Source organism: Schistocerca serialis, chromosome 1, assembly GCF_023864345.2.
Source record: "Schistocerca serialis cubense isolate TAMUIC-IGC-003099 chromosome 1, iqSchSeri2.2, whole genome shotgun sequence".
In the NCBI taxonomy this organism is placed as follows: Eukaryota; Metazoa; Arthropoda; class Insecta; order Orthoptera; family Acrididae; genus Schistocerca; species Schistocerca serialis.
In genome coordinates, this window is record NC_064638.1 from 716,440,331 (window position 1) to 716,454,182 (window position 13,852).

At 43.4% G+C, this 13,852-nt stretch overlaps 1 protein-coding gene across 2 annotated transcripts in view; it reads right to left on the reverse strand.

The window, feature by feature from the left end:
• Positions 1–13,307, reverse strand: part of LOC126481165 (flightin) — a 64,376-nt gene extending 51,069 nt beyond the window's left edge. The window contains exon 1 of one of the 2 annotated variants that reach the window (XM_050104742.1): positions 13,158–13,307. The gene's annotated coding sequence lies outside the window, so the exon portion shown is untranslated. The remainder of the gene's footprint in view (positions 1–13,157) is intronic. The other variant, XM_050104735.1, reaches the window with a different exon arrangement.
• Between the last annotated feature and the right edge of the window lie 545 nt (positions 13,308–13,852).

Consider the following 13,852-nt stretch of genomic DNA (forward strand, 5'->3'; position numbering starts at 1 on the left):
CGATCTTCGGGATTTCGCGTTCTTCTGAACTTCGCTTGCTTTTTCCGTTGCCTCTGCAACAGCGTTCGGACCTGTTTTGTGTACCATGGTGGATCAGTTCCATCTCTTACCAATTTATGAGGTATGAATCTCTCAATTGCTGTTGCTACTATATCTTTGAATTTGAGCCACATCTCGTCTGCATTTGCATAGTCAGTTCGGAAGGAATGGAGATTGTCTCTTAGGAAGGCTTCTTGTGACACTTTATGCGCTTTTTTAAATAAAATTATTTTGCGTTTGTTTCTGGTGGATTTGGAAGAAACGGTATTGAGCCTAGCTACAATGACCTTGTGATCACTAATCCCTGTATCAGTCATGATGCTCTCTATTAGCTCTGGATTGTTTGTGGCTAAGAGGTCAAGTGTGTTTTCGTAACCGTTTACAATTCGCGTTGGTTCGTGGACTAACTGCTCGAAATAATTTTCGGAGAAAGCATTTAGGACAATCTCGGAAGATGTTTTCTGCTTACCACCGGTTTTGAACAAGTATTTTTGCCAACATGTCGAGGGAAGGTTGAAGTCCCCACCAACTATAACCATATGAGTGGGGTATTTGTTTGTTACGTGACTCAAATTTTCTCTGAACTGTTCAGCAACTATATCATCGGACTCTGGGGGTCGGTAGAAGGAACCAATTATTAACTTACTTCGGCTGTTAAGTATAACCTCCACCCATACCAATTCCCACGGAGTATCTGCTTCGACTTCACTACAAGATAAACCACTAATGACAGACACAAACACTCCACCACCAATTCCGCCTAATCTATCTTTCCTGAACACCGTCTGAGACTTCGTAAAAATTTCTGCAGAACTTATTTCAGGCTTTAGCCAGCTTTATGTACCTATAACGATTTCAGCTTCTGTGCTTTCTATTAGCGCTTGAAGCTCAGGGGCTTTCCCAGCACAACTACAACAATTTGCAATTACAATTCCGACTGTTCCTTGATCCAAGTACGTCCTGTATTTGCCATGCACCCTTTGAGATTGCAGCGCACTCCGTACTTTCCCCAGGCCTTCTAACCTAAAAAACCGCCCAGTCCACGCCACACAGCCTCCGCTACCCGTGTAGCCGCCAGCTGAGTGTAGTGAACTCCTGACCAATTCAGCGGAACCCGAAACCCCACCACCCTATGGCGCAAGTCAAGGAATCTGCAGCCAACACGGTCACAAAACCGCCTTAGCCTCTGAACCACGCGACCGCTAAGGTCGCAGGTTCGAATCCTACCTCGGACATGGATGTGTGTGATGTCTTTAGGTTAGTTAGGTTTAAGTAGTTCTAAGTTCTAGGGGATTGATGACCTCAGCAATTAAGTCCCATAGTGCTCAGAGCCATTTGAACCATTTTTTGAATTTTAATCCCATTCTTGAACCTTTCTTTTATTTCCGTTATTGCTTCTTCGTCATATAGACTGAAGAGCAGGGGCAAAATACGAGGGCGGTTCAGAAAGTAACCTCCGATTGGTCACAGTGCGGGTTGTGGGGGGAGTAGCGATGCCATCTGTGCGTTCACGCACTCAACAGGTCAGTCGGCATCAAGCCGTGGTCGAGTGAACGTCGTACCTGCGCTAGTATAGTTTTTGTGGCAGTTTGAAATGTGTGCTGCAATAGAAAACCCCGCCAAATGTGAAGTGTGTGCTGTCATAAGGTTTTTTACAGCCAAAGGATATTCTGCAGCAGCTATTCATCGTGAACTTTGTGTCGTGTACAGACCAAGAGTTATGAGTGAAGGAGTAGTCCGTGAATGGGTACGTTTATTTAAAAGTGGACGAGAAAACGTTCATGATGAAGAGAGGAGTGGTAGACCATCATTGGTGACTGACGAACTCGTTCAGACAGTTGATGCAAAAGTTCGTGAAAATCGACGTTTCTCAATGTCGGAGTTGTCTACTGGTTTTCCACAGATTTCTAAGACTCTCTTGTACGAGATAGTGACAGCAAGATTGGGTTACCATAAGTTCTGTGCACGATGGGTGCCCAAAATTCTTACCGAACACCACAAAACTCAAAGAATGGCCTCTGCATTAGACTTTCTGTCACGTTATGAGGACGAAGGAGAACCATTGTTAAACAGAATCGTGACCGGTGACGAAACCTGGATTAAGTACGTGAACCCTGAGACAAAAGAACAATCAAAGATGTGGGCACATTCAAATTCGCCTACCAAACCAAGAAAAGCCTCGCAAGATTTTTCTGCCAGAAAACTGATGGCAACGGTGTTTTGGGATGCCAAAGGGGTGTTGGGTACGACCATTAATCAAGACGTGTACTGTGAAACAATAAAAAAGTTACGACGGGCTATACAGAACAAACGCCGTGGTATGCTGACTTCCGGTATCGTTTTTCCGCACGATAACGCCCGTCCTCACTCTGCTCGCAGAACAACGGCCCTTCTTGAGTCCTTCGAGTGGGACGTTATCAACCATCCACCTTACAGCCCAGACCTGGCGCCAAGTGATTATCATCTCTTCATGCATTTGAAGAAATGGCTCGGGTCACAGTGGTTTGATGACGACGAAGAGCTCAAAGATGCGGTCACAGGCTGGCTCCAGGCACAAGCGGGTGATTTTTATGCAGAAGGAATTTCAAAGCTTGTGAAGAGATACGATAAGTGCCTCAATCGCTATGGAGACTATGTAGAAAAATAGTGCAAAGATGTAGTTGTAAGATGTATATATTAAAATATTTTTATTTAACTTGGTGTATTTTTTTAAATCAACCGGAGGTTACTTTCTGAACGGCCCTCGTATTACATCCCCGTCTTACATCCTTTTTAATCGGGGTACTTCTTGCTTGGTCTTCCATTCTTACTTTTTCCCTCTTGGTTCTCGTACATGTTGTGTACTACCCACTTTCCGTGTAGCTTACCCTTATTTTGCCGGCCGGTGTGGCCGAGCGGTTCTAGGCGCTCCAGTCTGGAACCGCGTGACCGCTACGGTCGCAGGTTCGAATCCTGCCTCGGGCATGGATGTGTGTGATGTCCTTAGGTTAGTTAGGCTGAAGTAGTTTTAAGTTCTAAGGGACTGATGACCTCAGATGTTAAGTCTCATGGTGCTCAGAGCCATTTGAACCACTTTATTTACCCTTATTTTTCTCAAAAGTCGAATATTTTGCACTTATTTACGTTGTCGAACACTTTTTCCAGGTCGACAAATTCTATGAATGTGTCTTGATTCACCATACAGTACATAAATGATTATCTGGATGTTCGACATGTTTTGTTACATTGTTTGTCACATTCTGCTGAAGTTATGTCTATATCAACATATAACTTCTGAAAACCACTATACTATGCATAGCGGAGGGTACTTTGTACCACTGCTAGTCATTCCATTCCCTGTTATACTCGCAAATGGAGCGGGAGAGAATGATTGCCTTTATACCCCTGTTTTACTTTGCCCTTATACTCCTTACACGAGATATACATTGGAAGCAGAAAAAGTTCTGATGGGAGAGTAGCTTTTAAGGCCCCACCGACATGGAGGTCACAAGAGACGCAGTAATAACAAGCAAGTGCGAGGAGGGAAATTGGCTGAGGTCTCGTTTAATTGACAGCTCGCCATCCGCCTCAGCTGATTTGAGGAAACAAAGACCATCGAAATCAGGCTGATTGAGTCATAATGTCAAAAATAATCTTCATTCACTTATGTCGAATGTCATCATATTTTGGAGTAACTGGTCATCGGGGAAAATAGTGTTTTTTGCGCATAAGCATGTAATAAGGATAACATGTGTGTCCACTCTAGAACCTCTTGTAGGCTGTCCTGTAAACAATTGGTAATATTTAAAACAGTCTCATAGCATGTTTACTCCCTATGAAGTTTGTTGCTAATAATCAATCACAGTTTGACAATATCAGTGAGAGTCAAAAAAATAATAATAATACATGGGGAAACGTTTTACACTGTCCACCGTGAGGTATTGTGCGGCACCTAACATATGAACTGAAAAGCAAGTGACATACTAATAAGAATCATCAGTCCAATGGTCACCGGGAAGTGTGCCATAAGCAGGCATTCATCGATCACTACACGTTCAGTATATAGGAATAAAACTGGTAGGAATTTTACCTGGTGAAGAGCGCTGAGTTAACGGGTCATAACAGGGATATGCCATGGCTTCAGTACCGCAGTGCTTACTTAGGCATGCTTTCTTTGCCAATGATTACGTCGATGGCTTCTTCCGACTTCTGAACTGACTTACGCAGCCAGTTACAGGGAAGCCGACAGTTTAACGTGAACTGCGAACCATGGTGGAGCTCCGCATGGTTCTTATCAGCAAATCATTGCTAGAGGTGAAAAAAGGGATAAGTGACCGAAAAACTCCGGGTGTACTGAGCCCCAGACCTCTGGATTGCTTGACTGACATTTACCCACTGAACCACAAGGGTACCATAAAAATATACATTTATTGAGGATGTCACATTAGAAGAACGGAAGTACGAACATGTAATATTTTTAATAGGTATAGATTGGCAGTGTGTGTTCTGGATACAGTCTCAGTAATCACATCTTCTTTTCACTCATATCAATTAAACGTGTCCACTCGCCAAGGACAGTCATTGCCACTGCCTTAATCATGACACACAATATGCTTTTCGTACGTCAGTCGCGTTGTTGATAACAGTACCGGTAATGCTAGTTATTGAGAACGAGGCAACTCATACTTCTGTTATTTCGGATCAGTTGCGTTTCGGCCAGTCGGTCACGTGGGTACTATTCAAATGCAACAGAGTAGCAAGTAAGCGACGCAGTGTTATAGTGGAATCGTCTACAGGATGAGTGGGTCTCAAATTCCCGTCTGTCCATCGCGATTTAGTATCAAGTTGGTTTCTTGATCAAGGCCATGAACAATCCCTTCTCTTACCCTCGTTCAGTCCGATCTACTACTTTACTACCCTGATTCTGATGACACAAACGTCGACGTGACGTTAATTTACATTTTTTTCTCGCTATCAGAATTTCATAGCGTTTTATAAGTCTAGGTATTTTACATGTTTATTATAAGAGGACAGATGTAAGAAAGGGGAATAGGTGTAAGACGGACACCCTGCTGAGTTCCTCTTATCGTAATGAAAATGAGAAGTTGGCGTGGTAGGGAGAGGAAGAGGGGGAGGGGTGGAAGAGGAGAACATACTTGCCAATCATACGCATTACAGAAGGAAACAGTAAAAAGAGTAAGTCGAGTATTCCCGGGAGCGTCCTATAATAGCAAGGGTCAATAGCGTTCAGAATCCATTTATATCGACATCGGAGTGGGTTGCTGTATATCTTAAATCCCCTAAATTTTTTACTCGGGACGTACGCATACTCCTCTCAAATACGACTGCGGATCTGACTGATGCTGCGGTAAAAGCGCTCAAATCTCATATAGGACTGGAGTCCAGTTACACAAAATACATCGTGACAATCAGCGTTATCGGTGCTCTGCCCAAATGTTATGGTCAGAGTTCTAACTGATATGTTATTTTGTATTTGAGGCCTCAGTTCTGAGATAACAAATGCAACAAAAATAAAGCAAAGTCGAATATACATCCTTTATTCGGCAGAACAAAAATAAAGTACATGCCCTAGCGCTTGTCGTGCCTTGCACTGCTGAAGTGTCTTCATTGCATTTCGGGCACAGTAGGCGTCACTGACATTTGCAAGCGACCTGTGAGGTATGCCTGTTGCTATTATCGACACGAATCGCTAGAGTGACAAGCTTCAGCGCCACTCTTCTTTGCCCTAAGGAATTTGCATCTCCCACTGTGTTCAGTGCTTCTCCCGCAATCACGAAATGTTTTGTTCTTAACTGATTTTTAGCCAATACTTAACATTAAACTAAACAATAAGTTAAATGATTAAAATTTCTATAGAAATGAAAGCCGACATACGCTTCGGCCGTTTAACTCTACGGGCAGTGGAAATACGAATGATAGATCCGTTGATGGAGGAGACGGGAAGAATAAAGTTCTCAAGAATAAAGAAGGTCATATTCTGCACTGAACTGACTGTGGTATTAGCAATACAAGCGTAGTTATTTTCTGGAGAAAACTATTGTATCGAAAATCACTAATGGCAGAACAAACATGCTTATTACATTGATTTCAGATAATACCCGTTGACAAAGGACTCTGTTTCTAGTAACAGGTATGGGTTTAGTAAAACTGACACCATGAAACAAAAATAACACAATTTTGCAACATAGTGTGGACCAGATTAGAAATTACAATGGCTGATAAAATATCAGCAGGGTGTTTGGCGGAAGTTCAGACAAGTGTGTGACTCACATGATGAACCAATTAAATAGGTGGATTTTACTTGAAATCATAAGTATGATCCCTTTTCTAGAGACACTCTTTCTCTCAGTATCCTGTCATTCCTTCTAACTCAAAAGTTGTTACTCATTTCAAACGGTGATAGCGGAACGTGCTAAAACGCTAAGATAGGGTACCTTTACTTTCCTCTTTGTACCTCTGTCGGAGGAAAGGAAGTGATGATTATTCCCGAGTAGTGTCTTGGGCTTATCATGCTATAGGTTCAAATGGTGCAAATGGCTCTGGGCATTATGGGACTTAACAAAAATGGTTCAAATGGCTCTAAGCACTATGGGACTTAACATCTTAGGTCATTAGTCCCCTAGAACATAGAACTACTTAAACCTAACTAACCTAAGGACATCACACACATCCATGCCCGAGGCAGGATTCGAACCTGCGACCGTAGCAGTCGCGCGGTTCCGGACTGAAGCGCCTAGAACCGCTCGTCCACCGCGGCTCATGCTATCGGTGATTAGGACGAAAGGAAGAAAGAACGAGGATGACTGGTGCCACCACGTGGCTTAAATCTCACGAATGTGACCTAGATGGCAGTCGAGCTTGACACTCGATCAAACGAACAGATTTCCATCAGAAGTCACGAGTCCGCACTTCGTGACACCTCTCGGAGAGGACTGGGATTCTGTCCGGGACAGTGGTGAACAGGAACTGTCGTTTCTCATTCTCTTGCCGAACAAAACGTGGTGATTAAAATCTCTTTCAACACTAGTAGTCTTACTAGATACCTCTTGGTTGATTGCTGTTGCACTAGTGTACGTTACGTATCTCAACAACTAAGATGTGTTATTCCACTAGTGATAAACTACTTTACTGCTATTAGCTTGCCAAAAATGCACAACACTGAATTCATGCTTCATTATTTGCGACATTTAAGGAAATGATAATAAAAATTTCTCTCTACATGGAGAATGCGAAGAAACTCCACAAGGTTCATCGTTCTGCGTATGACCCATTGTCATGTTCTTTGGTCTTTTAGAGTGGAAACGTGGAGGAAGACATAGCGTAGCTCGATACTGATTGTCTTCAGAAGTTGCGTTATCTTGATCCACTGACACTTGTGCCTACAGCGGAAGATTGTAGCGTTCATACGCCCCTTAGACATGCCTTTTACTAGTATTGCTCGGGAAAGAGAACTTTAGCGATTTAAGAAAGACCCGCTCATTAAGTCAGTGCCTACCAAATTGTGGTCCAAAAACTTCCTGGCAGATTAAAACTGTGTGCCGGACGAGACGCGGGCAAGTGCTAGTTCTGCAAGGTTCGCAGGAGAGCTTCTGTAAAGTTTGGAAGGTAGGAGACGAGGTACTGGCAGAAGTAAAGCTGTGAGGACGGGGCGTGAGTCGTGCTTGGGTAACTCAGATGGTAGAGCACTTTCACGCGAAGTTCGAGTCTCGATGTGGCACACAGTTTTAATCTGCCAGGAAGTTTCATACCAGCGCACACTCCGCTGCAGAGTGAAAATCCCATTTTGAGATTGTGGTCCAACTTGACTGTTTCTGTGGTCAACACTTTCACGTTCTGGTGGCTGACGCGTGGGTTCCGCGTCTACACTACAGTGTACACCATGTTGCGGTAAGGTGTGAAACGAAATCCAGTAAGATGCAAGAGGCCAAATGAGAAACAATTAAACAAATCAGCAGTGAATCTGAAACACAAGCAGTCGAAGTAGTGAGAAATAAAAAGGTATGCATCACACGAGGATGGAAACGGCGTGAATATTATCTACGCAACCGTGATCGCTGACGCTTGAGGTGGTGGTCGAGTCGAACGGCTTCTGCCAACGTCCCGAGTTAAATTATAAGCTTTAAGCAGGTCTGATGGTATGGGGGCATGTGACAGGATACTGATCCGTCTATCGAATGGGAACATCTGTCTCTGTGGCCCCACTGGTGCTGTTCGAGAGGCGTAGGCTATTTGCATGCGCAGGGTTTCATCTTTCGCTTTCTCTTGCAACGTTAACAACAACATAACGAAAACATTACACTCTACATGCAATCATCACAACTACCAATACTAGGGATTTACTCATCATGAAGGGTGACGTAGAGGTAAGGCACTGGACTTGCATTCTGGAGGACAGGGGCTCAAATCCTCATTCGGCCATCCAGATTTAGGTATCACATGGTTTCGCTAAGACGCTTAAGGCAAATGCTACGAGGGTTCCTTTGAAAGGAAAATTTCCCACCCTGTCCTTCCCGTTCCGAGCTTTTGCTCCGTCTCTGATGACATCGTTGTCGAGGGGAAACTAAACGCTAATATTCCTTGTTCCTTTTAAATGATTCCCAAACCAAAAGGAACGAGGCTGTTGTTATTGTTGTTGCTATGGTCTTCATTCTGAAGACAGATTTGATGCCATTCCCCAATCTAATCTATCCTGTGAAGGCCGCATCAAAGTGTGTCAGCATAACTACTGCAACTCATATCTACTTGAACCTGCATACCGTAGTCACGTCCTGGTCGCGTTCTGTACTTCTTACACCCGTCACTTAACTTGGTATTAAGTGAACTATGCCTGATGCCTCAGAGTGTGCCCTGTCAAAGCAGCCCTTCTTTTAGTCAAATTGTACCATAAAGTTCTTTTCTCCCCATTTCGATGTCCTACCTCTTCATTAGTCTTCTGTAACACAACACTTTAAAATCAGCTGTTTTCCTCTTGTCTGTACTGATGTTCGTCCTCGTTTACTTCTAATAAAGCTATACTCCTGAAAAATGCCTTCAGAAAAGACTTCTTACATTTCTATTCGAGGTTAATAATTTTCTCTTTTTAAGAAACGCTTCTTTTTTTGGTATTGCGAGTGTGTATTTGATTTCTTGTGTACTTCGGACGTCGCCAGTTATTTTACATCCCAAATAAGAAAGCTAATCTAGTACTTCTAGCACCTGATTTCCTAATCTAATTCCCTTAGCACTGCCTGATTTAACTTGACCGCGCTTCATTAACTTTGTTTTACTTTCGTTGATGTTCACGTTAAAATATGTTTTCAACACACTATTCAGCTGACCTGACAGAATTACGTCATCGTCAAACTTTAAAACTATTATTTGTTCTTCTTGAACTGTAATTCCTGGCTAACACCAGATAATGATCCCCACGCAAAGCAAACTGGGTTAACGTCAAAATTTATTCCTGCTGCTCGTTACGGGTGTAGAAAATTTTTCGAACAAAGTGTCTTTTCCTGCCTTCACTGATTACAATATCTTATTAAAATTCTGCGCTGTCATTTGTGTTGCTGTTTCTCGCGTTTATACAGCCAATTGAGAAGGTGTACGTTCTGATAATTTTATTCTTACTGCCGCCACTCATCTGATCACAATGGCTTGATCGTCGAAAATACTACTTAAAATGTTAATTATAACGGTTGTTTGGGTTTGATTCTGCTCAGAAATTATAATGGAAAGCTAGCTTTGAAGCGGGTCGACACAGTACAGCTTACGCAGGTAGTGATAGGGGAGCGGAATTTTTGTGAAAAACTCAATCCCTTTGTTCAGTGTTATTTTATTTGAAATACACAGGGCCAGATACATATAGCTAACTAATTTTTACAGTATATGGCAAGAGTTATTTGTAAACTGTCTTGACATAGAGTGGCACTAACAGTGACCGCTGGGAGCAAACTGAGAGTTTTTCGAAAAGAGTGCCTTAAGAAGCACGAGCTACTCGTACAGCACAACTAGCTCATCAGTATGGGAGACACAAGCACTGCATTGGGAAGGGAGAGAGAGGTGAAAGATTAAAATACCGCCTAGTTGGAGGTCATTTTTAATGGAGCGTCAACTCATTTGTACTTGGATATGGCCGAGACGACGTCATGTTTTTCGATGGGCCGTTCAGGCAGTCGCTTGAATTGACGACGATAAATGCATAGTTTAATACACGAGAATATAGGGCTTGTTTCCTATTGGCGAGGTAGATGCACAACGCATAAACGGTGAGGTTACGAAATGCACGGAACAGAGTTTACACGGCAAAGAGATACACGGCGGCCATAAGTTATTGTGACGTTGGGGAGGCGAGAGAGCACCTGGTCGCAGAAACAAATGCCAGTTGCACGCTGGGCTAACACTCGCCGCAGCAGCGGCGGGAAGGGCGCCAGGGCAGAGGAACAACTCATTACCGCTATAGCTGTGTGCGCGCGGCTGCCAGTACTTCACACTGTTGCACCGCCGCGGCGGCCAAACTTCGAGTGGTTGCAACAGCTTGAAGCTGGAAACTGCGCTGCTTGACGCGAGGATCATGGTTTCTTAGCATATACATATTATTGCCCCAAAAGCTCCATAACTTTTAGTACACTCCGTAATTGCTTATACCAATGATCAGCAAGGATTGTGACGCATTAGTTACTTTACTGCCCCCCATCCACCCCCCCCCCCCCCCCCCCCCCACACCGCACACCAACCATGTCCAGGCGATAGGTCAGCACACTACTAACGATACTACGATCTGTAGATAATTACAGACACAGAATGACAACAACCAAGATTAACTTTATGCTTAAAAAGCTCGTACAAAGGTAACTGGACGGGTATGTAAATGTAACACAGAAGATGTTGTCTCGCTATAGCAGCTAACAGGTGTTGTAACACGCTGTCAGAGATACTTATCGTTGGGGGAGTAACTGGAAAAAAAAGACGGCTGACAATCGTAAACACCCCGCATATCCACTTTGAAAATGCGACAGTTTCTTCTGTCGAATGAACCGAGCATTTGCTTCAAGTATCTGATTCCGTTGAAAATCGTAACTGTCAAGAATATTCTTAACAAAAGAAAGAAGGAAGGGAGATGTTTAACATTCCATCTGCGACGATGTCTTTAGAGATGGAACACGAGGTCGGGATGGAGAAGGCAATCGCCCGTGTACTTTTCGAAGGAAGCACTCGGGAAGCATAAAGGAAGATTAGGATTTAACGTCCCGTCGACATCGAGATCATTAGAGACGGAGCAAAATGTTGGATTGTTTCAAGGATGGGGAAGGAAGTCGGTTGTGCTCTTTCAAAGAAACTATTCCAGCTCTTGCCTGGGGCGGTTAACGGAAATCGCGGAAAATCTGTTCCTGAACGGTCGGAAGCAGATATGATCTGTCGTTCTCCCGAACGCGAGTCCAGTGTGTAACTATTCGGGAAATTGCCTAAAACGCTTTAGGGAAACCACGTGGAGATCTGAACCGCCCTCCCCCAAATGAAAGTCCAGTGTCTTACTCTTCCGTCACTCAGTGGAAATCTTAACAATGGAAATGTTTTATTTTAATGTAAGTCTGTATGTAGAGTACAGGTGAGACTTTTAGTACAGCCATCAAGAAAGAGTACAGCCTAATGTTATGTTTTGATTTAATAACGTGAATAATTAATTTTCTCCAATTGTCTGTTTCGATACACACTGATTTTGAGCTCTTCGGAGTCTTATAATAAATGTCACTGTGTATGATAGAACATACATTTCTCTGTTAGGTTTAAACATAAAAAACAACTCTAAAACGTTAAAAGGAGAATGCTTGATGCTGGTGAAGGTAATCTTTACCTCGAATGCTACTATCGTTACATCTTAAAGACAAACATTTGACAGAACCCACTTCAGTGAAACTGAGATCAAATACTGTATCCAAACGTACAAGTAGATAAAAATGTACCGGATTGCATGATATCCTTTCCATACACTGCAACGTCAAGAACACTTACTACTCTATCATAATATTTTGTATGTATGCTACAAGCACAACGATTTCGAGATCGAGAAAAAGTTGGCAATATTAAAATCATCAAAGATATTAGACTAGTTATGCCACTGATTTTGTTAATCGTTTGCTTCGTAACACATACGTTTCTTTAAACGTAGTCTGTGAAAAGTAACAGGAGATCTTCTCCACAGTACTACAGACAAAGCGTTCGTATTTCTGCAAGATATTCCATCATCTTATCGGGATATGGTTGATCAATGAAAACTCCAAATACTGGTATCTCTTCATCTACATTTACAATTATACTCTCTGAACCACTCTGAAGTGCATGGCAGAGGGTACGTCCACGGTACCAGTTATTAGGGCTTTTTACTGTTCCATTTACTTACGGAGCACGGGAAAAATAATTGTTTAAGTGCTTCTGTGCGCGCTGTAATTAATATAATCTTGTCCTCACGACCCTATGGCAGCGATATGTGTTAATGAAGTGCAGAGCCTTACGATTAGCAAAGGAATAGTTCAAACTTAAGTTAACTGATGACTTTTAGTGGCAGTTAAAAGAATTATGTGAGGAAATGGCTGCGTAGGTAAGTGGCAGAATGCAGATTCAAAGGTGCAAGGATCGATTTGCAATCGGGTCTGCGGTTTGTTTCGGACAATCGCCGTTGTTTTCACTGCTGATAATGGTCTGAACATATGAAATAATCAAGGCGCATCATTATTAGGGTTTCATGTCAAACAACGCGCCCCTTGACAACTGGCTAGCCCGGAAGAAGACGAGGACGTAATGCTGTATCTTCGATACGATTATGCACAGTAAAGTAATGTGGAGTTAAAAACAATCTCGAGGTTGACAACTGTTTGAACTGTCCGTCAGTACCCCTAAAGTCTCACGGGAAGTCCATTGGTTGTGGCCTACAAAGCCTTCACCCGAAATTTCTCTTAATGTGCGCGTACGATGCGTAGCGCAGCAAGCAAGAGGCTATCACTGATATCACGTGCAAAAAATCTGTCACCGATCCCATTTTAAACTTTTGAGCGTCATGAATAGTAAAAAAAAAAAATCAAAAGCTAGGGCGTGGGGCGACGTTGTAAGAGTTGAGCAGGCAGCGGGGCGCAGACGCGGGTTACCTGTGGCGGTGAAGTCGAGCGTGCGAGTCTCGTGGGCGCTGCGCGGCGCTGCTGGACTGGCGGCGACTGCGGCGGCGGAGCGCTGCCTCCTGGCCCCGGCTCACCCCCACCCCCGACGCAAATACACGGCGGCGCGGCCTTGCGACCCGCGGCACGCCAAACGCGCCCAGCCACACTTGGCCCTAACGCCGCTTGGCACCTTTGTGCTTCGTCATACCTTTCTGGAAGGCGGTCTATCTAAGCTCTCGAGAACTCACCACGCCGGGTTTCTCGAGTGCTTTAACTCACCCAAAAGAAAGGACGAGTGCCCGTGTCCGAAAAGCTATCATAATACTCCTACTGATATGACTCATCGTAGGCTTTTCAGTTTCCCGTAGTGGTTCAGAGCAGTAGTACCCAACCTAGCTATAGCGACAACTGGCCCTTCGGAGGTAAAATGAAATTTTCCGACACCTAAAACAAAAGATTCTTTTAACATTAATTTGCGGAATTAAATTACACAGCCTGACGACAAAAGTGAATCATCCAGGAGGAGACTAGCATACGAAGTTGAGAGGGGTGTGATGTTATTTAAGTGATTTCCATATCGAGTCAAATTCGCAAAGAACTTGGCAGTATGAGCTCACTTATCCCGACACGATGACAACCCTTCTGGTACACGCACTTATTTGGTTGAGAACTGTGTTATAAAATCT